Source organism: Protopterus annectens, chromosome 9.part0 (assembly GCF_019279795.1).
Source record: "Protopterus annectens isolate FY-2018-M chromosome 9.part0, PAN1.0, whole genome shotgun sequence".
Classification (NCBI taxonomy): domain Eukaryota; kingdom Metazoa; phylum Chordata; order Ceratodontiformes; family Protopteridae; genus Protopterus; species Protopterus annectens.
In genome coordinates, this window is record NC_056743.1 from 496628347 (window position 1) to 496653562 (window position 25216).

Genomic DNA, 25216 nt, shown 5'->3' on the forward strand with positions numbered 1-25216 from the left:
GCTATTCGTTGCTGTGTACGCAGCTTCAAGGAAGTGACAGTATCCAAGCTCGGTTGCCTTTCATATTTTAAATCATAATACTAACATCATTTATATCCATCCACATATTCTTTAAGATTTTACATTCTCATTGAGTAAATCCCGATGCCTGACATGTTCCAGACAAATGTCCTAGAATCAATGAATCTTCATGTTAAATACTAATCAATCTCCCGTTTCTCTGTCTAAAAGTCAGGGAACAAACGTCCCCCTGCTCAATAAAATAATTCTTTTATTGAAGTGTCTTGATATATTAAATTGCGAAGAGTCAGCTGGCAAAAATAAAAGTTGACATCAGATCAAAGCCTGTTCTGTTTTATATAACACCCAATCATTTCTTTGGGTCAATTCTCTATGACAAATGAAAGTGCTATATATCAACCACTCCTTCGTATCAACTTGTAGCAAATTTCCTTGCATATACAACTGGAAATGACATGAGTTCAAGTACTATTCCATCTTGTATCTCATCCAATCATTTCTTTGGCTTGGTTCTTTGTAGCAAATGGGAATGCTATATGCCCAACACATCTTCGTATCAGCATATAGGAAATTTTCTTATATACGAAGATAAAAATGGTATGAAATAAATACGGATGTCATTCTATCAGAAAGAATGAGAGCCTTGTTTTATTTTCCATTTTCTCAGGTTATTTTCCCTCTCATTTCCTTGCATCTTGTGTATAATACCGGGAATTATTTGTGTTCGTTATCAAGTTCCAAAGACTTGAATACTGCAGCAAGCGAAGGTACTTTGTGCCTGATACACATACATGTTAATATAAACGAATCTCCTTAAAGGGAGCATTGAGGAGCTATTTTTCTTACAAATCTCATTTGCTCTTATAAAGTGGCCAACATCAAGAAAACTTGTGTGTCATCACTAGATGAATTAAAGAAGCACATTGTCCAATTTATAAGGTCAGTAAGTAACACAAGGATCCTACGATTAATGTATAATAAGGTCAGCCTATAACAGGTTTCCTTAACGAGATCTCTCATCCTTGGCTTTCAAATTCAATAGTTGTGTTCATCTCAGGAGTTTATTATACAATTTGTGCTCTGGTATCAGTGGGTAATAAACCTGATCTTCTCCCAGGTAAAATATCAGAAGATGAATGCTGAGTAGTACAAAGTATTCTTCAGTATAGACTTTTTACCATTGTATTTAAATGGATGCGGTATCCAGTGGATACACTCTATATCCTACATGCCTCCATGTTAGCCTATAGGGGGTCTCCTCATCTTCAAAATGGGTTTCAAAGGTATAACACTATTTAGGCCAGGTTGTTGATCAGCTCATAAATTGACAATCCATTTTGTCTCCCTTAGTTCTGTTAGATTTTCAATATCACCTTTTCTTGGACCAGTATATACATTCTCAATAACTTTAAAGAGGAATGAATGATTAGTGTACGTACTAATGTGTGAGGCCAACGCATTGTGAATATCCTTATTCACAATGTCCCTTTGATGCCTTAGTATACGTCTTTTAAACATTTGAATGGTTGCCATTGATTTTATTCGTGGCAAGAATGCTGACAATGTTGAAACTAGTATGAACCCATTATTGAACTTGCATTTTGATTTGAATGATATGAACAAGATCAAAGAAAGCTCTGAAGCAGTGGATAATTCCAACTTTGATGCAATTCTGACTGAAGGTGAGACTGTAGCGTTCAAGTTGAAGAGACTGACTTGGCAACGCTTTCACCTTGAAGCATGCTTACATCACCAAGTTATACCTAACGGCATGCATGCTAAATGCATGCCCAGTTATGGCAATCAGCATCCTGAATTATTAGCAAGTTGGCAAGCTATCAATCTTGAAACAAGCTTTCGTTATATTGAACTCATAATAGAATACTTCAAACCAGAAGAAGACAAAATTGCTCAACAGATAAAAGAAAAACAATTGGAATTAGAAAAAGTGAACTTAACTCCACATCAGTTTAATAAACTAGAGACATTGCAGTTTAATCTAAATATCTATGAATCTAAATTAAAAGACCAGAAGATAAAGAAATTAAACAGAGATGTACTGGATTTCAAACAGGGTCGCATCTTTGAATGGCCTAGGGAAGAATTTAGGACTGGGACACAAGCTCAACAACCTAACTATAAACGGACAAATACCGTTCAATCGAATGAAAATCCTTCAACCTTACTGCAAGCTGGAGAAGACAATCAATCAATAATGACTGTATCTAATAAGAAACCTAGTGGTTCATCAGGTATTAATTTAGAAAACACCTCGGACGCTATTGCAACTGGAGCTATACTGAAGAAAAGTGGAATACATCTGCCTTTACCTACTACATTACCGTTTTTTTTGAAACAGACACATTACAAGAACAGGTCACAGAGTGAAGATCGAAAAAGGAAAAAAACAATGTTTTAGATAGTTCCCTGATGGTGAAAATTTCCAAGTATACCTTAACCTCAGCGGAACAGACAGTATTACAAAAAGGCCTGACCTTCATTACAGAATTCAGGTCAGACCTAAATGAGTTTGTTATGGATTTAAAATGTTTTGGACATAATTTAACACTGAAGAGTATATATGGAAGTAATTCGGAACAGAGAAAGTTTTTTAAAAAAAAACTAGTACTTTTGTGCTGGTTAATCATCCAGCAGTAGAGCTCTTTACAAGACTATGTAGCAATGAAGTTGAGAAGTTAAGGATGGATTCCCATACTAAATATTATAGGAATATTACCTTTGATGAAAAACACGCCATTCACAATTTACAACGAAATGATAATATTATCTTGAAACCAGCGGATAAAGGTGGAGCCACTGTAGTCTTGGACACTATATGGTATACCAATAGGATGGACACCATGCTTAAAGACACTAAAACATATGTGAAAGTAACATCAGGTATACTTAATCAAGCCATGTAAAGCGTGAATATTCATTTGAATGATATGCTGTTACAAAGACAGATATAGAATTGTTCAATTTTTTGGAAGCATCCAAGCCAACTATTCCAGCTATAAATGGACTTCCTAAAATACATAAAGATCTTCAGAAACCACCACTACTCCCGATAGTATTGGGACAGGGATGGATCACAGAAAATATGTCCTTGTATGTGGAAAGGGAATTAAGAGAGATTCTATGTTTTTGCAATGCAGTGTTAAGAGACATTGATGACGTCTTAAATAAGATTAGAGTAACTATGGAAGGAATCACTGATCACCAAGATCTCTTGTTAACTACTCTCGATGTAAATAACCTCTTTACCACCATACCAAATGATGTTGGGATAGACTCAATAAGACGAATATTGTCAACAAAGAAAACTTCAGCAGAGACCAATAAAATCTGCCCATTATTGGAATTAATATTGGAAAACAACTATTTTGTCTATGGAGACAAGATCTACTGGCAGAAATGGGGGGGTTGCCATGGGCACCCCCTGTGCTAATAGTTACTCCAATTTAATGCTTGTAGATTGGGAAATGCAACATGTTCTTCACCCTAACAATCCTTGGCAAGACCACATTCTGTATTATGGACGTTTTGTGGATGATTTATTTATTCTGTGGAAAGGAGATGTAGAACAATTTACACAATTTTGAATCTATCTTGACTCCACTACATTGTTTTTAACATTCACAGCGAATTACTCTAGAGAAGCTGTTAGTTTCCTGGATGTTAATGTCATCCTTAATGAGGTGGGTACACTGGACACGGAGTTACATAGAAAGAATAACTGGAGGAATCATTACTTATTAAAGAGTAGTATGCACCCTAGGCATATTACTAAAAACATTATGCATAATGAGGTTACTAGAATTTATAAAAGATGTAACCAGGAAGCTACACGAGATAAAGAAATCAAATTTCTACAGAAAATTTTGAAAGACAGGGGCTATAATGAAAATGACTTGAAACCTGTAACTAACACAGAACAGATGAGGTCAACACATGAACATGAAAAAAATGAGAGTATTGTTAACCTATAGTACAGATCATTATCAGATTCAAAATGTGATAAGACAATTCTGGCCTATCTTGACACAAGACCCACAATTAAACTGTATTGTTGGTAACAGACCACAATTTGGATTCAAAAATAAAAAGAACATAAAAAGGCTTCTTTGTACAAAGAACAGAGTTAGTAAAAATCAGGCAATAGGCCGTAAAGGTACCTTCCGATGTGGACATTGTACTGCTTGTCCTTTAACAGACAGCAGTAACTCCTTTGAGCACCCAAGAACAAAAAGAAGTTACACTTTTAACGTAAAAGCTACGTGTTCAACAACTAACATAGTATATTTGGCCATCTGCAAATTATGCTCATCTTATTATGTGGGGAAAACCAATCAAATGTTTAAAAGACGTATATTAAGACATCAAAGGGACATTGTGAATAAGAATATTCACAATGCATTGGCCTCACACATTAGTATGTACACTAATCATTCATTCCTCTTTAAAGTTATTTTCATTATTTAAGTAGAACTGGTGTCCCATATCTCTTAACGATCTGATGAAGATTCTTTTGAAAGCGCTTATCGTTTGTGAAAGAAATGGGACGTTTATTGCTATTTTTAACCTTGAAGACATTAAAATCCACTTTTAAATGAAACTTTGATTTATTCTTCATGGATAGCGTTACCCAGCTTCAGGTCTCATTTCTACAAACATTCTGTTTGTAGTATCAGCCTAGGTGGTTTATCTGCTGTTGTTTTTGCTAGCTTTATATGTTAGGCAGAGATCACCTTGAAGTAGGCAAAATGCTATGGGGTAAAGCTGGAGATTTTTGAGGTGGTCAGTGTAGGGCATTTGTTTGAGGCCAGTAATCCTCTTTGTGAGGTACTTCTGTGGCATTTCCAGCTGTTGCAGATGTCTTGTGAGGTACATTCCAAAAGGGGCGTTGTACTCCATAATGGGTCTAATGAATGTCGAGTACAGGGGAACAATGACCTCTTTTTTTCTGGATGAGAACCCCTTTATGATGAGGTGTGCCACGTAGAAGGACTTCCTGATTACTGTGGTGATGTGACTATCAAAGGAGAGACTACTGTCCACCTGGGTCCCAAGGTCTCTTATCACACATTCGGTGTTAAGTAGATTGCTGCCTCTGTGGCAGTTCATGGGTACAGAGTTTTTACCAAAGGGGATGACACTGCACTTTTTGGCACTGGGCTTGAGGCCATGGCTCTGACCCCAGGCATCTGTCTCAGCGAGGCCCTTCTGCAGGATGTCCACATCATTTGGGGACTTGACTATTGCTCCTAGTTTGCAGTCAACTGCGAACTTCGTTAGCCAGAGGCCTTCTGTGTTAGCCTGCACTTCAGAGAAGTAGATACCAAACAGAGGTCCCAGGATGGAATATATATATATATATATATATATATATATATATATATATATATATATATATATATATATATATACACACACACACACACACACACACACACACACACACACACACACACACACACACACACACATATACACACACACACACACACACACACACACACACACACACACACACACACACACACACACACACACACACACACACACACACACACATATACACACACACACACTCATTTCATGCACATATGTATAAGATGAGAGAGAGCGAGATGAGTGTCTCATGTAATACCAAATGCTCAAAAGAGTGTTAAACAAATGATTGATGTTTTTTAGATCAATAGAAAAAACAAAAGACAAAAAAAATCATTTTTTTTTTGCAGGGGGCACATCTCCCCCCATGAATTATAGATACAATCTCCAAGGTTGTACTACAGTTAGGAATGGCAAATTCCCTCATCCCTCTGTAATCCGATTTCACACACAGACCAATCTAGCAACCAAGAAAACACAGATAAAAGCATAAGCTTTTTTGACCATTCACTCATAGCTATTATACCCATATAGACAGAAATTTATATGGAAATATAAAGACAGAACTTTAGACTCAGAGATCTGGCTCTGCAGAACAGATGCTTTACCAAAGAATTTATACCAGAAGAAGAAATGGTGCCTGGAAAGTAGACCAGAACCAGAGACCTTATTTTTATTCAGCATCTGAGTTGTTGCAATTATTCTTCCAAAATAGTATCTGTGGTCTGAGAAAATATTTGTTTGATAAAATCAACCTTTTTTTATTTTATATGGGTTCTGTAAAATAAAACCTATTTGAGAAACAAGACTTTTGTGCCAGCTGCTTAATCTTCGACAATATATATTTAATATGTTTTAACATGCTGATGACAAAAAAACATATCTGACTCAAAATATGAATTTCTGGCACAAGGATACCACGGAAGTCATATTTTCAGTTGGTTGGAGCTTTTGACTCTTTACTTGGGCACATATTTCCTTGAAAAAAAAATATCCACTTTTAACAGACTGCTTTAAATGAGGTAAAAAGTTTCACAGCTAGATTTCGTACAATTATTAAAACCACTGCTACACCTGTGAAAAAGTAACTTTTGAAAAGCATGCCACTAATAATGATACAAGCAAGGCCTAGGAAATGTGATAAAAGTATTTGCTATAATTTATCACATTAAATCGAATAGTTGGGTCTGCATACTGTTACTGAGCTACTGCAAAGTTAATTAAAAGCAAAATCTTAGCTGATGGCAGAGAGCTGCAAAGGCAGTTTGATCCAGGCTGTATTTTCACACTGCAAAGTATGTCAAGAGGTGGAGAATACAGAAAAATATATACTGTTTGAGCTAACAGTTCCTTTATCGTTTAATTACTTCCCAGCAACACCATTTTGTGCCACCAGAAAGACACAGATGTTTTACAGAAGAAATTAGATGAGCTGATATGTGTCAGAATCTGAACACGATACTTCCTGCCCATATGCAAATGAAAAATGCAAAATAGCATAGTTTGCAGGGCATTATGGGTGAAGTACTGAAGATGTACCAAAATGATTTCACATTGGTGCAAAGTGAGTGTAGAATATCAAGTAAACAATGCAAATATTTTTGTGTTTTGCAGTAGATGAAAGGAGGAATAAAGAAATTTATTTCACTTGTGTCCCTCAAAGAACTTATCAGCATAAATTTTTCCTGTCTGGGCTTGATTAAAGAAAGACATTTTTTTGGAGTTTCATTCTTTTGAGTGTCAAGCTGAGGTTCCATTCATAGGTTCATAGGCTGGTACTAGGCTATCGGCCCTAGGGCCTACACAAGCCTAGCCATAACATTTCCCTGGCTATTTCTTCTCACAATATTTACTTCCCTGGACCCCTGTCTAGTAGGGCGACTGACATGATCCCCGGGGTGAATTTCCTATCTCCCATCCAATCGTCAAGGTTCCTTTTGAAGAAGGCCAAAAAGGCACTCGGCTTGACATGTATGGGCAGTCTATTCCAGAGTCTGGGGAGTCTCTGGGGCAGGAACCTATCCTTCCAGCATGTTTTGTTCATTGTGATGACAAGGTTTAGATCTCTGGAGCGTGTGGCTCTGAGGGATTGGGATTTCTTTAAGTGGAGCATGTCCAACAGCTCTGGGTTTGATATGGCCTTGTATGTTAAGCAGAAATCACCTCTGAGTAGACGATATGCGACAGAGTATAGCTGGAGTTTTTTTTAGAAGGTCAGCGTGGGGCATCTGCTTTAGGCCTGTGATTTTTTTAGTGAGGTATTTATGTGGCCTTTCCAGGTGTTGCAGATGTCTTGAGAGGTACATACCAAACGGGGCATTGTATTCTATAATGGTTCTAATGAGGGATGAGTACAGTCGGACAATGACCTCCTTTTTTCTGGAAGAAATGTCCTTAGTGATGAGGTGTACCACATAGAAGGATTTCCTGACTGCTGTGGCAATGTGGTTATCGAAGGTGAGACCACTGTCCACCTGTGTCTCTAAGTCTCATCACACTTTCGGTGTTTAGTATACTGCCACCTATGTGGTAATTTAAGGGTACATTTTTTTCCCAAAGGGGATAACTATACATTTCTTGGCATTGAGATTGATCCCATGGCTCTGGCACGAAGGATCTGTTTCTGTAAGAGCCTTTTGTACAGTATCCACATCATTTGGGGATTCCTATATTATCTTAGGAGAACTGTAACAAATATTCATCTGCTGTAGCAGGCACATGTTAAAACTAGGTGCCTGGGAAAAAAGCATACATCTCAGTATTCTGAAATGTTGAATCCCTGGCAGCTCTCTTGGGTCATAAAATGTTAAATCAGTTGAGCTGGCTTCCAGTTCAGAATTGTCACTGCAGAGTTAAACCTTTGCTGCCGTAGTTTGGCACCGATTGCTTGCCTGGGTGACCAGACTGGTGCTTGTTGCCATACTACAATGGGAGGACAAACAAAGAGACTTTTTTTTTATGCCACTGAAAAACTGTGTCTAGCCACGGGTGCATTTACTTCAGCAACTGCTAAATTTCTTCACACTTTTGAGGTCAAAGTAAACGTACATTATGGAAGTTATGACATTTCCTATAGTATTTATAATCATATTAGTGGATGTTTTAATTATAGCTCTGTAATTGATCTGTTGTATTTTTCTGGGAGAGTTTTTCTGAAAAAGTGATTTTTTTGTGTGTGCATGCGCACACACTGCAGGGGCAGCAGTTGTGCCACAGATAACATCAAATATGGCAAACAAATATTTGTCTTTTAACATGGATTGTTATCTTAGCAGTCACATAAAATACATATTGGTAGGGCAACATATAATACAGCTTTGCTTAGAAAATGCTTCTGATTATATACTAGTGTTTTGCAGTCATTCAGATGGACATAAAAATACAGCTTCCATCTGATGTTAAACCACACGAGCACCACAGGATGATTTGGCCACAACAGTCCAAAAGCAATACAATTTGTCACCACTGTCACATTGATAGCCTGGTCAGAAAATACCTATGAAGGTCATTTGACGATCTGCACAGGGAAGGTGGGATAGCTGTACCCTGAGCAGATTACTGAACCAGCCAAGTAGTAATGAATGCATGTCCTGGAGGTGCTGTTCATGTGTATGTGGGGAATATAACAACAGTGTCATGTGTGTGTGTGTATATCACTGTGGGGGAGCATGTCTGTGTTGTTGGTAGGCTGCTGTTTTGAGCAATGCAGGATTGCTCAGCGAGCAAGTCACAGTCATGCAAATCTCCTAGCAATAAAAGAATGGTGGTGTTGCAATGTACATGCTTTTAAATCTTCGAATTGTGCAGTTCAATAAATCGGTGTACTGCATGTTGAAAGCTGTAGTATGAAGGTATAGGACTTACAGAATGTATAGCTATTTGCTGATATGATTCTGCATATTACTACTTTAAATAGTTTTGCTCTCAGCTACATTATCTTATTAAAAACACATTGCTTATAGATCTTTCTAAACCTCTGACTTTGCTATACAGACTGCCTAGCTCACTTGCTTCACTGATATTTCAGAATCTCTGCCTATGTTACTATCAGCACAATGTTAGCATATATGGCATGATCTGCAAGTTACTATAAAACACTAGCCTAAACAATGAGGGCATGTGATGTGAAATGGGCCTGCATGCTTACCTTGGAAATGTATAGTCACTAAATACAGAGATAATAAATAGCACTATACAAGGATCTTATTCAAACAAAATGAATTGTTTTTATAATTCGATAACTTAGTGGCTCTATTCAAAAGTCATCCCTGATTATTGTCGGCATTCCTTCCATATGCTATCACGTCTACATTTGGGCTTCGTACTCATAAGCAAAGCTCCCAGCTGTTAGTTGATCCTACAATGCCTATGCAAAAATGATAGTTAATACATCAGTATAGAGATTAAAATGCTTCTGGATTACGCCTGTAATCTGTATCATATGGATAACTGGTAAAAAATGTCAAGTTTTGGATTGTTATGCAGCATTTTCAGCAAATTTTATTTTTCCTTGAAATTCCACACTAATTACATATTGTAGGCATTTTCTGAATGTCACAATCACCATTTGTGAATATTTTCCATACTTTAAAGTCTTTTTTTTATTTATTTATTCCATGCACTCACTGAATCACTAGATTGACTCATCTCGTCAGTGCTGGGACGGACATTTTGGAGGGGATCTAAAATATGGAAAACATCATACTCAAAAGGATGGAGTAAAAGAACTGACCTGAATGACCATTATGTTCACTACCATTTTGCGAGATCTCATAAGAAGCAGATTCTTCCTTTATAACGATAACTCAGCAATGGCCAAGTGACAATGCTTTTTCAGGTGGTAGACAGCTTGTGTCGTCCAGCTTAACTTACTTTTCAGGGGCATCTGCTGTCTGAAGGGTGTAGGTGCTTCAGTTCTTTGCTAACAGAACTGCAACTATTAGAATACCACTGCAACTTCAAACATCCTGGCTTGCGCATTAGTTGAGGCTGAGAAACATTCCTTTTGTTTTTATTAAAGGTTTGACTCTATCTATCCATCCATCCACCTACCCTTCAAAACAATTCCAAATATCAACTCCTTTCAAGTCAGAGCTCAGGATCCACTTGATAAGTAAATGACTCCTTTTTCATTCAAAATGCTCCTTGTCTTTTATTATTTTTATTAATCTCTACATAGCCAACACCACACTGAATTTATGCCCTGACCTTCTGTTTCTCGATAATATATCCGCTAATTGGCCTAATGGTTAAAGTCTTTACCTCCCATGCATACCTCTCAACCTCATCACAGGAAATCTGGACAAAGCCATAAATAATGAGGGGAAAAGGCCCCAGAATAGGGATATTTTCTGAATGTTCTCCTATAAACTTAGAACACTGATAGAATAACAAGTTATGCATTAACATGAATTTTATGAAGGGTATGAAGTCTAAAACTCAACTGTCTGCCATTATTTTCTGACATCAGTGATGAATGATATGCCAGAAAATGAGAAGTTATGTACCTACCATAATGTTCCATGTTAGTTGTTTTCTTCTCACCTTCTTTCTTGCTGGATGGGTTCGGAGCTGACCTTCGGCTCCGACTCGGCCTATACTAAAGCTCGAGAGCAATTTATACAGACTCAAGGCTACCCTATATCCCATAATGCTAGGCGCTAACTACCCAGATCTCGTTTGATAGCTTAAAACCATAGCAGTTTAGCTCTCCAACAAAAGGAGGAGTGGAACCTCACTAGAAAGTCACCTAGACCTATAGCTACCAGAAGGGATAGCCTAGGGGTCAAGCTGAGGCAAGAAGAAGATCCCCAAGGATCCTTTAGGTCTGTCCAGGCTAAGGGGATGGGGGAGTGGGACGCAAGAAAGAAGGCGAGAAGAAGACAACTAACATGGAACGTTATGGTAGGTACATAACTTCTCAATGTTAAGTTGTCAATCTCGCCTTCATTCTTGCTGGATGGGACCGCGTCCCTAGCACCTTCACCCTGGGTGGCTCATCGGAACAGACTCTTGAGAATGGTGGAACCAAAATTAACCCGGCTTCTGGAGGCCATGTCTAATTTGTAATGAGAGATAAAGGTATGAGGAGAGGTCCAAGTGGCTGCTGCACAAATGGAATCTATTGGTAATCTAGCCTGAAAAGCTATTGAGGTGGCTAATGCTCTGGTTGAGTGAGCCCTGGGCCTTGACGGTAGCTTTTGGCGTCTGAGCTGATAGATGAAAGTGATCACAGATGCCAGCCATCTAGAAAGGGTTACTTTGGAAACTGGAGGGCCTTTCTTACCTGCTGCATAAGAAAGGAAGAGCTGCTCAGATTTCCTAGTTTGCTTGGTTCTAGCCAAATAGTAATGGAGTTGACGATGAACGTCCAGAAAGTGCAGTTTTTGTTCCGCTCTGTTGGAGTAGTTGGGGAAGAAAACTGGAAGATCAATAGTCTGGTTTAGGTTCGCTTTAGAAGAAACCTTAGGTAAAAATGACGGATTAGTCCTGAGGGACACTCTGTCTTTATGGAAAACTAGATAAGGTGGATGAATGCAAAGGGCCTGAAGTTCTGACACTCTTCTCGCAGATGTTATGGCGACCAGAAAGAGAGTTTTCCAAGATAGCAATTTCAGGGAGCAGGAAGCCGCAAGTTCAAAGGGGGGAAGAATCAAGGAGGTTAGAACTAAATTTAAGTCCCACTGCGGTGGGGGGGTCTCTGATTGGGGGCTTAAGCAAAAAGATACCTTTGAGAAAGGTTTTACAAAGCTTATGGGACATGATACTGGAGTCCGAAAAGCCTGCATGAAAGTTTGAAATAGCCGCTAACTGTACTCTGATGGTGGAGGAAGAAGACCCTGAGTGAAACAATTCGGCTAGGAAAGTCTAGGACTGATTGGATAGGGGCAGTAAAAGGATCTATATTTCTAGCTCCTGCCCAGAAGGAAAAACGCTTCCACTTGCTGGCGTATATCTTCCTGGTGGATGACTTTAAGGAAGCTATAAGTATGTCACGCACAGAATGGGAAATAAGGGGAAGCCTGGCTAGGGTTGGAATTGGAGCAATCAAGCTGTGAGGTTGAGAGATTGGAGGGAGTGGTGCAGCTGTCCTGACTGATGGGTCAAAAGAGCTGGCACTGGCTGCCCCAAGAGGTAACGATGCAGAAACGGGAACCATATCTGATGAGGCCAGTAAGGAGCAATGAGGATCATGGTGGCTCTCATGGCGGTAGCTTTCTGAATCAATTGAGTGATTAATGGAAAGGGAAGAAAGGCATACAGAAGTCCCCGGGGCCAATCGTGGACTAGAGCGTCTCTGGGGGGGGTGGCCAGGAAGAGAGTGAAGAAGTCATGGCACTTGCTGTTTTGAGGTGTTGCAAAAAGGTCGTAGCAAGGTCGACCCCATTTCTGAAAAATTTCTTCCACTATTGTTTGTTTGAGAGACCACTCGTGAGGCATGAGAATGGCTCTGCTCAATCTGTCCGCTATGATGTTGGACTTCCCGGGAATGTGCATTGCTATCAGAAACCGCTGAGAGGAGATCGCCCACTGCCAAAGTCTGAGAGCCTCTCAACACAAGGGATAGGACTTGGTTCCACCTGGCTTGTTGATGTACCAGTCTGAACTGCAATAGTCCCGATGGGAAGAGAGTCCTGAAGGGCTTGCAACACTAAAAGTACTGCTCTCATCTCCAAGACATTTATGTGCAGGTGGCACTCGAAAGGTTGCCATGTGCCCTGGACGTCCTGTACTGAAAATGCCCCCCCCACCCGATCAGGGAGGCATCCATTGTCACTGTGGCGACTGGGGGAGAAGGAACAAATGGTCTGCCCTGAAGGACTTGAGGGGAGACCATCCACCAAAAAAAGTGTTTCTTGCAAGACAGGGTTATTAAAATGTTGTGTGACATTGGAAGATGTTGAAAGGACCGCTAGGATAAAAGCATCCATTGAAGGATCCGCATATGAAAGCGAGCTAGAGGAAGTAGAGTAATGGCTGCCGCCATGAGATCTAATACCTTCAGGACATACCTGGCTTGTATTTTGTTGTTCTGAAAAAGGATGTGAAACATGCCTGCAAATATCTAGAACTCTTTGTTCGGTCAGTTTTGCGGAAAGCCGGACTGTGTCCAAGGGGGCGCCTATGAAGGTAATAGACTGACAAGGCGACAAGGCAGACTTTTCGAAATTTATGGAGATACCTAGCCCTTTGCACGTATGAATGGTGTAATCTCTGGAGCGGAGAAGTTGGCGCCTGGTGGTGGCAGTGAGGAGCCAGTCATCTAGATATGGAAACACCTGGAATCCTTGACGTCTCAGATAATCCGTAACTACTGCCATGCATTTGGTGAACACTCGGGGGGCTGTAGTGAGACCAAAGGGCAGGGCTCTGAACTGATAATGACTGGTTCCCAGACGGAAGTGGAGAAACCTCCTGGAGTGCTTGTGCATCTTGATGTGGTAGTACGCATCCTGAAGGTCTACTTAGCACATCCAATCGTCCTGACCCAGGAAGGGTAGAATGGACTGTAGCGTGACCATCCAGAACTTCGTTCTTCTTACAGACCTGTTTAGTCTGCTGAGATCCAAAATGGGTCTCCAGTCCCCTGTCTTTTTTGGTACCAAAAAGAACTTGGAGTAGATTCCGGATCCTTGTTGGTCTGCTGGGACTGGCTGGATGGTTCTTTTTGCTAGCAGTTTTGATATTTCTAGTACTGCTTGTTCCCTTAGACTGGGTGGAACGTCTGGGAAGGGGGATTAGCTATGAATGGGAAGCTAATGGGATGGTCGCTAACTAAAACTAAGAAAAACCCAGACTAAAAGAAAGCAATCTTTTTAAATGAAAACTTCTAACCTGAAGAGCCGGTAATAAACGCACCTCGCAGCTGTAAGCGGCAAATGAGATCTGGGTAGTTAGCACCTAGCATTATGGGATATAGGGTAGCCTCAAGCTTTAGTATAGGCTGAGTCAGAGCCGAAGGTCAGCTCCGAACCCATCCAGCAAGAATGAAGGTGAGATTGACAACTTAACATCCAAAAATTTTACTAGGGACATACCAAAAATATGAATAAAAAATCTGGATATTCTGCAAAAATCTGGACAGTTGAGAGCTATACAATCCCATGCACAAGTACAAGGTTTGATCCTGACCTCTGGCCAATGCCTGTTTGGAGTTTGCATGTTCCCCCTGTATCTCTATGAGATTCTTCCCACCTCTGAAAAACATGCTATGTTTCCATCTCAAACTCACCAATGAATGGAGCTGTGGGCAGCAGCACAGATTCTACATGGTGCCTTATAGGGGGAAAAATTGTACAAACCAACGGCTTTGGATATCTATTATAGTACACAGCATCCTCAAGACAAGAGAGCACAGATCACAGACTGTGTGCCGTGGCAGGGCTAGCCACTCAATGGTTTAAAATACGGCCCTAGGCAATTTGTTCATGTTAACTAAAGCCACCAAAATAGGCATGGGTAGTTACTGGTGATAAGTGGGTTGAGGACACAACCTATGCAGTGACCCATGCTAATAATGGGAGGGGTATATGCGCATCTATTGGCCAGTGTGTCCCTGCCATAAAGCCCAGCAGCCCTGGGTTAATATACTACTGTCAGGTGTCTAGTTGCCCAGCCTGGTTTACCTGGGATAGCTCTGAGTGTAAGCTGGATATAAAACCAATCAAGCTGCTAAACATGAACTGAAAATAGCTACACTTAATGTAGGTTTACTAAAAGGATGCAGCTTCAAAGTGGATGACATGGTGATACAGAATAGGTTGGACATCCTATGTATCAAAGAGACAAGATGGAAGGGCAGTGCAGTGAGCCACTTGGCTTGGGATCCAGAGTCTACTGCTCAGGAGGAGGACAGGCTAGAAATGGTGTGGGAATTGTGGTGAGAGAGAGGCCTTCAGAAGAAGTCAGGGATATCATCAGAATTAGTGACAGATTCATGGCAAACAGACGTCAGTCTAATGATAAGGCAGTATTCCTAATCTCAGCCTATGCCCACAGCAGGGTTGTGATTCAGTGGCTTCAGACAGCAGTTGTAGGACCTACTAGATAAAACAGGACAAGATAAATTGGTGTTGATAATGGGTGACTTGAATGCACACATCAGGGCACACAGAACAGGATATGAGGACTGCCTGGGTCCACTTGGGTGGTGCAAGAGGAATAAAGAAGGGAAAGCAATTCTAGACTTCTGTATGGCAGATGGCTTGATAGTAGCCAACACATGGTTCAGAAAGAGAGACAATTACAAGATCACATACAAAAGTGGCCAACATGCAACTCAGGTGAACTTCCTCCTAGTAAGGAAAGGACACTGGGATAGGATCAATGATTGCAAAGTCATCCCCAGTGAAACAGTCAGCACACAGAATAAATCACTGGTTGCCTCAATCAGCTGCAAGCAGTGGACAGAGAATGCTCTAAGGTCAATAGAGACCCAGCTGAAGACCTGGAAGTTGAATGCAGAAAAGTTCCACTGTTCAAGGAATTACTCAAGTCCTAGCATTCCAAGAAGAGAAGAGAAGGAAATATGTGGAGCTGAAGAATGGCAGTGCCTCAAAACAACATGTGTGCAGACTACAGAATAGATATGTGGGGCCAAGCACAGGTATGGAAATAAGATACATAAGGAAAGCTGGGGGCAGAATGCAGAAGTCCAGGAAGTCATCAGAAGAAAGGAGGAGTGCAGGAAGAAGTTTTAGATAAAAAAGACTGACCAGACTAGGAAGAAATACTGGATGACTAGCAAAGAAGCTAAGAAAGAGTTGCTGTGGCAAACAGGGCATCGGAGGTACTCTACCAGCTTCTGGAAAGTGATTCAGTAGGTGGCACAAAAACTACATCAGGATGCAAGGCAAAGACAAAGTTAAAGAGGATAGTCAGACACCCTTCATAAGGGTTGACAGCAACAACCTGCTCACCAGTCTACAGTACAACAAAAGCAGATAGAAGGAGTATTTCCAGCAGCTTCTGAATAAAGAAAACCCCACAGAAGATGTACCGCCCTAGACACAGCCTAAGATGAAGAGGAGGAGGAGACCACTCTAGCAAAAAGTAAGAATAGCACTAAGGAAAATGAAATCAGGGAAAGCGGCAGGCTCAGATGAGGCCACAGCAGATATGATAAAGATACTGGGTGAGATAGAAATAGCTGCTGAGGATTCTCATAACAGTGTGGAGAGAAAGGCGTATCCCAGATGAGTGGAAAATAAGCATACTCACTGAGAGTACAGAGGTATCAAACTCTTGCTGCATTGTATGAAAGTTCTGGAGATGGTGATTGATAAATAGATACACAGAATATTAGAAAGTAAGATGGGAGACTAGCAGTTCAGATTCACATCAGGATGCAGCACAACTGACCCAATGTTTGCAGTGAGACAGATAGTTGAGTAGAAGCTAGAGATGAGGAAAGAATCCAACTGGGCATTCCTAGACTTGAAGAGAGCATATAACAAGGTCCCATGAAAGCTTATTTGGGCAGTACTGCTGTGGTTTGAAGTCCCATAAACATTGGTAGAATTAGTGCAGGCTATGTACAAGAACCTAGTGGAACCCGCGGTGGTGGTGCTGCGGTAGCGTTGTCGCCTCACAGTAAGATGCTGTCCTGTTCGATTCTCAGCTAGAACGTCTTCTGCGTGGAGACATGCGTGAATGAGCATACCTTCATTGAAGGTTGTGCGTCAGGCCTGGCAAGCCGGTACGTAAAAATTAACTGCCAATCATTAGTGGACCGGAGTTCCGCTGTGGCGACCCCTAACCGGGAAAAGCCGAAAGTCACAAACAAACAATGTACAAGAACCCAGTGACTCAAGTATGAACAGTGTTTGGTCTCACCCAATGGGAGTGGGTGAGCACCAGGGTTCAGCTCTGAGCCCGCTGTTGTTCATACTGGTGATGTATTACATTAGCAAACAGGTTGGAGTGGACAGATCAACAAAGTTGCTGTATGCAGATGATGTGGCATTACAGGCAGACTCTGAGCAAGAACTTCAACAAAGGATAGAGGAATGGAATGCAAAACTGAAGGCAAATGGGATAAAACTAAGCACAGATAAGACAGCGGTAATAGCATATTGGGGAAATCAGAAGAAGCTAAGAACTGAGATAGAAGGGAAGATAGTGGAACAGGTTAACAGCTTCAAGTATCTGGGATGAGTGATTGAGGAGAAGGGAAGTCTGAATGAAGAGGTCAAAGCTAGAATCAGAGGGGCTGCAGCCAACTGGCACAAATTCTCTGGTGTAGTCTATGGCACAAGAATGCCAAAGAAGCTGAAAAGTATGGTGTACAAGACAGTGGTGTGACCAGTACTACTGTAAGGTACAGAAACCTGGGCAGTAAAGGCAGAGCAGATGAGGAAGGTAGAGGTGATGGACACGAAGTGCCTGAGAAGTGTGGTAGGATGCACACTGTGGGACAGATGGAGAAATGAGGACATAAGAGCAGAAGCCAAAGTAACTCCAATGGCAAAAAAGATCAAAGAGAACATATTATGGGGTTTCAGATGTGTAGAAAAGCAGAATACAATCCGTTGAAGAAGGTTTGGGAAAAAGGTAAGTGGAAACAAGGATGTCTAGCAAAGAGGTGTTTGCATTGCATGAGAGAAGATCAGCAACAGATAGGCATGAGTGTCTAAAAAGGCAGGAGTGTGGTACTGAATCAAGAGCGATAGCAACAGTTAACACGATACCTTGACCCCATGTAGAAAATATGGGGAAAAAAGGGTCCGATGATGATGAACAATAGCTTAATCCTCACTCCTCCTTCTTTCTCACCTGCTTCATTACTATCTAGCCCACATCCTGACTTACTCCTTCAACTATCTTGAATCTTATCTGATCTGTCCTGCTTGCACTTCTACTTATTAAACTGCAAATAAAAACTTAATTCTTCTCAGCCTGTTAAACCTTAAAATAGATTATGACTTGTACACAGTTTTTATCTTTATAGTGTATGCTTCCATTTGAATTTATATGTCAGCACTAATAATCTGTATTTTGTGTCACATGATGTAAAAATGTTTTTTTATTATATTGACTAGCTATATAATCTAAGTAACATCTTAATGAACTGTGCAATACTTTTTGCCAGATGACTTTTATACTTCTAGTTTTCCTCCTGGGCTTTGACTAAAAAGGGGCTATTTCAACCCAGATGATATTTCCCTGCAATCAAAAGCAAAATAAAAAAAAACAATTTATTTATTTATTTAGTTGTTTGTTGACTGGGGTAGTACCCTTTTCATGTTCAGCTATTCTTTGGAATATGAAGACCTGATTACTGTGATTTCAAATAAACGCCTTACAACTTGTGCACTGAGCAATACATCCTACTTTGGCTACTGCTGGGTCTCACCTTTTATCATATTTTGGAGTCCACTTTGAGGCTCAATATTTTCTCTCTCTAACTCATTACATCCGAGTGATGCCGCCAGGTGCATCTGCAGTTAACTCCTACTGACGCCTCTAGGCGTTAAATATTGTTTGTTCATATTTGTATCAATAATTCCAAAACCATGCTGTGTACAAGGTTTTAAAGAGTTCATCTTAAAGCTTACACAGTGGCAAATTCAACTACATTAATATTTGACTTCTGTCTAGCGCAGATAAATAGATAACTGTTTTTATTATATTCATTTATATAGATATAATTTTCACATTTTTCTAAATATCTGAACAACCAAGTAACACAGACAGAACTCCTTAGCCTTATGTGAAAGCTATTGGCTAGACAAATAACATGCTGCTGACAATATGTATCTTGAGTGGTTGCTGAGATATTGTAAGTTGTTTACAAAATATTGAATAGTTACTGTGCTTACTGTGACTTATACAACTTGGCTTAAGACTTAGAAACTAAATACTATTACTATCATAAAAATAGTTTGTGCTGAAGAGTTTGCCCTTTATACTTCTTTCATAACTCCTATGGCTTCAGAGATATGAATATTTGTTTCAAATGTGAGGACGCAGTTCTGTCAAAAGGCTTAGGCTCCGCCTATTGGAAGTTAACAGTGCAAACTTCCTGAGCTCCATTGGAGTGAATAAGTTAAAGGACAGCCTAGTTACTTTGGTCAAGAAAAGAAATATCTGGACTCCTATTATCATGTTCATTTTATAACCTTTATCTCTAATGTGCCATTTTTGAGCAACTTGAGAAAGAAAACAGTTTATGAACAGAAATAATTCCATATAACATTATGAGGGATCCAGGTTAATTTTTGGTCCAATTTTCATACTTGTCAGAGTGCTTACATTAGCCCTGTTATGTAGTGAATGACTTCCTTATGGCCAGAGACCTACTTCACTACCTTCAGCTGGTCTTGCTCGACTTTTCAGTAATATATGATACTGTGGATCATTTACTTCTCTTTGAGTAGTTTACATTTTTATTGCAGTCTTTCTTCTACTGGTTTATCTTTCACCTGTCTGGAAATTCTTAAACTTTAAAGTGTTGCATACTACAATGTTCAATCAAGGCTACATTTTACTTTATAATGTTTAATGTGCCTCTTGGGAAGATATTTTTTGAGAGAAGTTTGCATTATCATTCGTACTTCAGTGATTACCTCTGTTTTTGATCAGGAATGTGTAGGAACTGTTGACTTCTTAGTGGATGAATGACAAGCAATTTATTCTACTGAGCTGAAACTTAGCTACAAAATGAAAGCTTTGGCTGTTCATGCCAGTTTGTGAGACTCCTCTACATTTTCACTTCAATGATTTAAAAGTTATGGTGAAAATGAGCCACGCTTGTAGTTCACAATAACCTTGGCATTAACTACTCGTGATCAATTTATATTTAGAAACCAGTTGCCAGACATGATTAAGACATATTGTTTTCATCTGAGGTACTTATCATGAATTAAGCATTTGATATACCCTAAGGAGCCCTTGGTGGCCATGTGAATCTTGATTTCTTCTCACCTTGATTATGTCATCACCCTTTAGTTGGCTACTTGGCATACAGGGATAAAGTTGCTACCATGAGTTACATGACCTGGCCACTGAAGCGATGAAATGGGGAGAAAAAAAAATATGGGGCTTTACCTGCTCACCCCCTCTGAGGGCAGAGTGCATTTTGTGTAGTTGGGAGTATGGCAAAGGTCTGAGTTCTTGATAGTTGCAACATGATTGCCTATAAGGGAGTTCCAGCAGGTGCTGTAACACTGTGGCACAACGTGTGCAAAACTTCAACACAGTTACACCATGCAGATACAATGCTGTGGAGATGGTATTGAGTGCCATGCTGGTTTTGTACCATATTTAAAAACATAGTATTTATTTTTATTTTCCTCCAGAATACCAGTCTCTCCAACCTGAAAAAGTTAATTGGCCCTACTGATTTCTGTTCTCCACCTCTGTCAGGCTTATACTCTGTCAGCATTGAGCTACTAAGACTACCTAGGCTGCGGCTTCAAACATTTAGCATATGATCATTTGTTTATCATGCACCACACCACTGGAGCTTCCTACTATGACAGCTTAAGAAGACCTCTACTCTAACCTATATTAAAAACCCTAAAGGTTTTTCTTTTTGAGTTAGATTTTAGTGCTGACCAATTGGGCCAGGTTTTAGAATTTCCATAAATGTTTAGTATTCATTCATATTCTCTGTACTTAATATTATTGTATTCTGTGTTTTCATTGAAACTGTGCTTAGCTTATAAGCACTTTAGTAAAGCTCATGAAAAACTGAACATTTTATTTTGTAATACTACCTCTTGAATTAGCACTTAACTGTATGCTTTTACTGCACAAAGGTGCTTCAGCAGATTAAATCTTTACAGTTATGGTGAATAATATGTGAAACATTTGCTGACTTCGGATTAGCAGTAGTGAAATTTTCCTTGTGTGTGAGTAGGGGCGATTTTAATAAGGAAACAGATTATTGCCAGATTTTTTTTTGTTAATTTCTAAACAGTAATCTTTAGGAAGGCAAGTCCAAAAATAACTCTGAATGCACATTTAAAATTGTAAAAGTACTCAGAATATTATTTAGTAGATTTTAACAAATATGGAAGTTAGAAAGAACACCTCTGTATAAGCTCCAAATCCATTAAGGAGTACAAACCATTGTAGCTTGCAGTGTTCTAAGGCTTTCAGAAGGGTAATTGTAGCCTGCCATTAATTATGGGAAAAGAAAGAAAGGCCAAAAAGCAAGATTAAATGTGAGATAAGATAATACATTAAACAGGGCTAATAATAAGAAACTGGCTAATGTCATTCCAAGGATTAAGATAGAGAGGTTTAACTTGCAATTATGAAGCAATTTCTTATTCTATTTACTCTAATTTTGTACTGCCATTTGTATAATTATGTTACTCATTTCACACTGAGCTAATTGGAGGAAGGGCACTGAGCAAACTCGGATCTTAAATATGTAACATTAAGTATCCTTTTTTTTTGCTTATTTTACGAGTTATTTATAGCACTTTTATTGTCTGCTGCATACTTTTCTAGCTAGTTTCACTGTGTGTGAGGTATTAACTGGGTATTGCCTACATGTATTAAGCATCTGTTTGGGTTTCTTGTTCTGATTTCCTGCCAAGCAGTGTATCATATAACTTGTTTGCAGTTAAAAGCTTTCTCTAGAGTCTCCTTGCTCCTTTATCTGTTTAACATTTTCATTTAAAGGCTCACTGCTGCTTTTCTGCTGTGATAGACATTTCTGCAGTTTTTTTTCTACCTAAGTAGTGTGGGTATTTGTAGCATTGTCCACATTCAGGCTTGTGTTTTGGGCCTATTTGTTGTGGAGGCTGTGTGTCTGAGCACATGTTCAAGACCATCTTAGTCTAGCCAAAGCCATAATGCATTTCAGTGAAAGGGGTTGTTTATGGTCATTGGCTGATTGGGGTTACCTGGACTACGGCTTGGAGTAAGCACCTCATTGGTTCTTTTGAGGTATTTTTTAAAGTTGTTTCAGGTTTCAACTTAAAATGTTACCTAAAAAGTTAACTTGAGAGTGTTACTGCCATTTCACACTGAGCTAATCGGAGGAAGGGCACTGAGCAAACTTGGATCTGTAATGTACATTAAGTATCCTGTTTTTGCTTATTTTTCCGAGTTGTTTCTAGCACTTTTATTGTCTGCTGCATACTTTTCTAGCTAGTTTCACTGTGTGTGAGGTATTAACTGGATACTGTCTACATTTATTAAGCATCTGTTTGGGTTTTTTATTCTGATTTCCTGCCAAGGAGTGTATTATATTGTTTCCCACCCTATCCTCCCTATTGGTATCATGTTCTTATACTTGGTGGCTTTGCAGTTGCCCGCCCCTACTGTAAATTTGATCTGGGACACTCCTCCCAGTCTAGTGTCATTACCTCATTCTACCTAATCCAGGGAGAATATTTGAGAAGGCCAACCCACTTAGTTTCTGCTCCTCCTTTCCCCTTTACAAACAAACAAAAAAAAAATTCTAAGCTTGTTTCCTGCCTTTCCTGTAAGTCGTCTAGTCCAGATACAGATTTGCTGTATCCAGGACTGTTTGTAAGCTTCTGAGCCTCCAAGCCTTTCTGTGTTGGAGGGAAGCCTTCTAGCTTAATTTTGTTTGTTAGAACTAGCCAGTTTTTTAGTTTTGGCACTCATATCTTTCTCTTTGAGCTCAGCACTTGTTCAGAACTCATTGTAAACACTAAATAAGCTGCAAATTACTACAACACTCAACTTTTCTCATTTGTCTAGAGGAAAACAGTTTTCAATACTTAATAAATAAGCACCTATCCAGGCATGTCTAAGGGTCAGCTCCCAGTGTTTTCTCCCGTCTACCTGACAAATCTGGGCATCTTGGGGCAATGCAGCAATTGCCTCATGTACACAGACAAACCTCTTCTTCTACCACCTAACACTACAACCGTTGAGAGAAGCACTTATATAGCCAAACTGGAAGCCAAGCTCTCTTCACCCAAGACTGGACTAGACCGTCAAGAGGAGAAGGTAAACCCTTGAACCATACCACACTCATCACATAGTCGCTCAAAATCTACACCACCAAAACACACACATAGAAACACAAAACACACACCTACATTCGCAGAGGCTCTCAATAAAAATTTGCCCAAGCAACAGGGACCTCCAAAGCAGAAACGCAAGCAACCTCCACCCCCCCCCAACACAACCCAAATGACACATAGCCCACAAACTCAGTGTGCCACTCAACCACAGCCCATAAGGCATAACAATGTACCCAACACTCTAGTCATAGGTGACTCTGTAGTCAGGGACACAGATGTTCCACTCACCAGGCTAAACAAGGAGAAAGTTACTGTCAGCTGCCTGACAGGTGCCAGGATCCACCACATAATGCATGCACTCAGGTCACTACACAAGTAAAAATATGATTGTCATTGTCCATGTTGGTGTGAATGACCCAAGACATACCTCCCTGGACTACATGAAGAGAGACATGGAGGAGCAGTCCACTCTTGTAGCCCAGGCAGGTATGACCCTAGCCCTGAGTAGCATCCTGCCATCATCCAGAATTATACCACAGTACATGGACAAATGATTGACTTCAACAACTGGCTAAGCTTCTGGTGTCATTCTAAGGGGATCCAGTATCTGTCTGCCTGGGATGACATGATCAACAAAGCACAATGCTTTGCAAGAGATGGCCTGCACCTGTCGCCCTTGGGATTCCGGATACTGGCTAATTCTCTTGCCATCCCTTTTTTAGGCAAGGTTCAAATGACAAATTCACCACCATAACAGGTACAATCAAGCAAAATATGAGGGTAATGCTACTCAGTGCAATGCTACTCAGTGCTAGAAGTCTAAACTTCAAAATGCATTAACTCGAGGCACTCATTAAAATGGAGAACATCGACATCTGTGCAGTGACAGAGACCTGGTTCAAGGATCCAAAGAGCACCCCTGCATTACCAGGCTATAATTCATACCACATCTTTCAGCCACCTAACCTGGACCAAAACACTAAAGGCAGAGGCGTGTCCATATTCATTAAGGATATCCACACCTCCAGGCTAGTTGCTCAGCATAATGCATCCGAGATTATCCAAGTGCAACTAACTCTGGGAAGACTGCAATCCAAATTGTAGCTTGCTACAGATCCCCCACCATGCCCCAGGATTCCCACTCCTCATTTCTTGATACACTGGAAAATATTAGGGTACAACCTAACACCCTAATAATGGGCGATTTCAACTACCCCACCATTAACTGGGAAAACTACTCATGTACCAACTCTTGTGCTCAACGTTTTCTGCAATTCATAAATTCCAATGCCTTGGATCAACTTATCCACACCCCACCAAGGGCAGCAATAACCTAGACCTGGACATTACCAACATAGGCAACCAGTGTTCCACACCAGAGGTCAATTCCTCATTGGTCAGATCCAACCACAAGCTAATCACCCTACACATCCACATCCAACCCCCACCTTCCATTAGGGAAACCACAATAAAAAATGTATCCAAAGCCAACTTCACACTTCTAAAGACAGAAGTGGCAAACTTGATGACACCCATGCTGATGGACAACAGAGGTACGACTGCTGAATCCTACACAAATGCACTTTATAAGCACTTACATGAGTGCATGGATCATGCAATCCCTAACAGAACCAAGATGCTATCCTCCAAAAAAGAAAGCCAATCTGGTGGTCCCCTGCCATAAACAAACTCTACAAAAGAAGAAGAAAACTGTTGCAAAAAAGAGTAAAATCCCATGATTGGAGGAACTCCCTGGTCAGCCTCAGTAAGAAGCTGAGATCCCTCATAAAATCCTCCATAGCTAGTTATGAAAACAAAGTAGTCACTAATTCTAAAGACAGCCAAAA